This window comes from Palaemon carinicauda, chromosome 17 (genome assembly GCF_036898095.1).
Source record: "Palaemon carinicauda isolate YSFRI2023 chromosome 17, ASM3689809v2, whole genome shotgun sequence".
Lineage (NCBI taxonomy): Eukaryota > Metazoa > Arthropoda > Malacostraca > Decapoda > Palaemonidae > Palaemon > Palaemon carinicauda.
In genome coordinates, this window is record NC_090741.1 from 55,247,909 (window position 1) to 55,252,908 (window position 5,000).

At 33.1% G+C, this 5,000-nt stretch overlaps 1 protein-coding gene across 1 annotated transcript in view; it reads left to right on the plus strand.

The window, feature by feature from the left end:
- Positions 1–5,000, plus strand: part of LOC137656758 (uncharacterized) — an 83,808-nt gene that overhangs the window by 1,872 nt on the left and 76,936 nt on the right.

Below are 5,000 nucleotides of genomic sequence, written 5' to 3' on the forward strand. Positions count from 1 at the left end.
ATTATTATTATTATTAGCCAAGCTACAACCCTAATTGTGAAAATGCAGGATGCTATAAGCACAAGGGGTCCAAAAAGGAAAAATAGCCCAATGAGAAAATGAATTAAATTTATTATTATTATTATTATTATTATTATTATTAGCCAAGCTACAACCCTAATTGTGAAAAAGCAGGATGCTATAAGCACAAGGGGTCCAAAAAGGAAAAATAGCCCAGTGAGAAAATGAAATAAATTTATTATTATTATTATTATTATTATTATTATTATTATTAGCCAAGCTACAACCCTAATTGTGAAAAAGAAGGATGCTATAAGCACAAGGGGTCCAAAAAGGAAAAAATAGCCCAGTGAGGAAATGAAATAAATTTATTATTATCATTATTATTATTATTATTATTATTATTAGCCAAGCTACAACCCTAATTGTGAAAAAGCAGGATGCTATAAGCACAAGGGGTCCAAAAAGGAAAAATAGCCCAGTGAGAAAATGAAATAAATTTATTATTATTATTATTATTATTATTATTATTATTATTATTAGCCAAGCTACAAACTTACCGTTTATGATTGCTTATAATGTACATTTGTGAATAGTTATAACGTACATTTTAGATATTTTACTTATTATAAACGTTGAGAACAAACTTTTAAAAGCCTCCTCATCAAAAAAAAACTTTTGAACAAAATTATCATAAAAACAATGAGGCAGATAAACTAATATAAACATACTAGTGTACACGTCCCGTAAAAAAATATGGTTTAGATAATACTTAGATATGAACACACACATTCAACTCTTCCCACCCCCTCCCCCTTTCCTCTCGGGGTACCCCCTCTCACCAGGGTATGACTACTCCTACCTACCCGAGGGACGGGGAGAGAGCGAATAGTCATACGTCTGGCAATGCCGCTCAGAGTGACCGGAAAGAAAAAATACATTTTCCCCTGTTGGAGCCCTTGGGTTTGTAGCATCCTACTTTTCCAACTATGGTTGTAGCTTACCTAGTAATTATTATATATATATATATATATATGTATGTATGTATATGTATTATATATACTATATATATATACATATATGTATTCTTTATTTTACTATAATTGCTTATTACTTTTCATATAGATTATTTATTACCTAATTTCCTTTCCTCACTGGACTATTTGTCCCTGTTGGAGCTCTTGGGCTTTTAGGATCCTGCTTTTCCAACTAGGGTTATAGCTTAACCAGTAATAATAAGAAGAAGAAGAATAATGATAATAATAATAAAACTAATATTTTCCAACCAGTATTGTAGCTTAGATAGTAATAATAATAATAATAACAACACAAACAGATAATTTCATTCTATACCAACATTCAAATAACCTCACTAACATAACATCACCAGCTCCCAAATGAGTGAAACTCAAAGAGGAGCCAAATAGAATATTGATCACTTCATTTAAGTTCAGGCGACAATCTCTCCAATGTAACCCGGTTTTAGAATGGGAGGGCGGGCCACGGAAGGTCGTGATGAAGCAGTATTACTTGAATGAACAGTCTTTTTTTTATTCGACGGTGTCAGTATTTGTCTGGTTAAGTAGCGTTTATTTTGGGGATAGTGTTTTATTGTTTAGTGTTGTTTCGTTCTGTAGGATAGTTTTTTTAGTTAATGAGTATCTTCCTTGTATGATAAAGAGTAAGTGTCTGGTTATATATATATGTATATATATATATATATATATGTATATATATATATTTATATATATATACATATATGTATGTATATATATACAGTATATATATATTTATATATATATATATATATATATATATATATATATACACACACACACACATATATATATATATATATATATATATATATATATATATATATATATATATATATATTTATATATATACAATATATATATGTATGTATATACGTATGTATATATATATATATATATTTATATATATACAGTATATATATGTATGTATATACGTATGTATATATATTTATATATATATATATATATATATATATATATATATAACAAAAATGGTTATAACAAAAAAGGCTATAACAAAGAAGGTTATAGCAAAGATTTAATTGAAGGTTATTACAAAAAGGATTATAACAAACAAGGTTATAACAAAGATGGTTATTACAAAGAGTGTTATAACAAAGGTTATAGCAGAGACAGTTATTGCAAAGGTTATAGAAAAGATGGTTATAAAAAATAGGGTTATAACAAACGTTATAGCAAAGACGGTTATTGCAAAGGTTATAGCAAGGAGGGTTATAGAAAATACGGTTACAGCAAAGACGGTTATAACAAAGAGGGTTATAGCAAACTAATAACAAACAGGGTTATAATAAACTTACAACAAAGGGTTACAACAAACTTATAACAAAGAGGGTTATAACAAACTTATAACAAAGAGGGTTATAACAAACTTATAACAAAGAAGGCTATAACAAAGATTTATAAGAAAGAGTGTTATAACAAACAAATAAAGAGGGTTACAACAAACTTATAACAAAGAGGGTTATAACAAACTTATAACAAAGAAGGCTATAACAAAGAGTTATAACAAAGAGGGTTCCAACCAATGAAAAACGATTAACCTTGGGAATAAAAACGAAGGAAAAATGTTCTGACGATTCCCATGGGAAAATTATTTCAACCAATAAAATACGGGAAAAATTACTAACTAAATTATTGCTATTTTATATGTTGGATTTTTCTTTGCTTTATCTTCCGCCAACGAAGTTGGAAGGAGGTTATGTTTTACCCCCTGTTTGTGTGTTTGTTTGTGAACAGCTTCCTGGCCATAATTTTAATCGTAGAGTAATGAAACTTGCAGGGATTACCTGTTATGTTTTACCTTCTGTTTGTGTTTGTTTGTTTGTGAACAGCTTCCTGTCCACAGTTTTAATCGTAGAATAATGAAACTTGGTGAGATAACTGTTAAGTTTTACCCTCTGTTTGTGTGTGTGTGTGTTTGTTTGTGAACAGCTTCCTGGCCATAATTTTAATCGTAATGTAATGTAACTTGAAGGTATTAACTATTATGTTTTACCCCCTGTTTGTGTGTTTGTTTGTGAACAGCTTCCTGTCCATAATTTTAAGGGTAGAGGAATGAAACTTGCAGGGATTAACTGTTATGTAAAGAGCTGGAAATAATTAAATTTTGGAAGGTCAAAGGTCAAGGTCATGGTCAAGCAAAATGTACAATTCACGTAATCAGCCTTAAGTTTGGACATCGTTGTTACAGAGACACTGTTGTCCTCGGTTCTAGCTTGAGTGAAGAGAGGGGGCTTGGGCGCTGATCATATATATATATATTATATATGCATACACATGGTCAGTCTCTAGGGCATTGTCCTGCTTGATAGGGCAATGTCACTGTCCCTTGCCTCTGCCATTCATGAGCGGCCTTTAAACCATTAAAAGGGGCGCGGTCTATTTGAGTTTCAAACGTAGGACGAGGCAGGCAGAAAAATTGTCTCGTCTAGAGGAAGTGGCGTGTTAACCGTCTACCCCCGATTAACCTTAAATTCTTGGAAAAAGAAAAAAAAAGTTACGAAACTTGGTGGGTAAAGGGCGTTCAGTTGCCTCTTCTCCCTGGGGCTGCATACGATATCACAGTTCCATACACTCCTGGTGCGTTATTGGAGGGAAAGTTGCAATATACGACATCACAGTTCCAAACGCTCAAAGTTATTCAGTACACGACATCACAGTTGCATACGTGTGTGTTTAATTGAGGGAAATTGGCCATGTACGACATCACAGTACCAAACGCTTTATGTGTCATTCAGTACACGAAATCACAGTTCCATACTCTCTTGGTGTGTCAATCGAGGGAAACTGAGAATACACGACATCACAGTTCCAAACGCTCTGTGCATGTCATTCAATACACGACATCACAATTCCAAACACTCTGTGTATGTTATTCAATATACGACATCACAGTTCCATACATTCTGTGTCAACAGAGGGGAAACTGAGATTACACGATATCACAGTTCCATGCACTCTTGCTATGTTAATCTAGGGAAATCGGCAATACACGACATCACAGTTCCATATACTCCTTGCGTGTTGTTTAGGAGAAAATTGGACGATTGCCATTCTAATCATAAGGTCATGTTGATTATACAACAACAAATGCAGCCGTTTCTATTTCAATGTGTGTCCCTGACTATAGTCATTTTTTTTTAATTAGGCGCATTTGCACTGACTCGCAGGGGCTTCCTTTTAGCTCGGAGAAGTTTCCCAATCGCTGATTGGTTGGACAAGATCATTCTAACCAATCAGATATCAGGAAACTTTTCCGAGCTAAAAGGGCACCGCTGCGAGTCGGTGCAAATGCGCCTCGTTAAAAAAAATGAGTATAGTACACCTTTGCTGATCATGGCAATACACACGTAAAAGTATCCTCACTTATAAAGATTATATAGACGTAATAAATACCAAAGTATTTATTATCTCCGCCAAATAAATTGGAAGGAGGTTATATTTTACCCCCTGTTTGTGTGTCTTTGATTGTGAACAGCTTCCTGACCACAATTTTGATCGTAGAGTAATGAAACTTGCAGGGATTAACTGTTATGTAAAAAGCCGTTAATGATTAAATTTTGAAAGTTCAAGGTCAAAGGTCAAGGTCACGGTCAAGCAAAATCTCCAGTTCCCGTAATCAGCCATAAGTTTTGAACATTGTTATCACAGAGACTTCAAACTTGGTTTATATTTGATTGTATGAAAATCCACGCCAATTAATACATGTTAAGGTCAAAGGGTCAAGGTCGAGAAATACGCTGCCGCGGCGGAGGTCTGCGCTCTACTGAATGCCCCTCTAATTTATTATTTCTTAATTCATTTATTTATTTTTTTTTTTTGGACAATTTCACGGTTCATTGACACGTGATTCAGAACGCAAAACCTATGGAATAGCAACACGTTATGACAAAAACCTTTAAAATGTCATAAGAATGAATTACG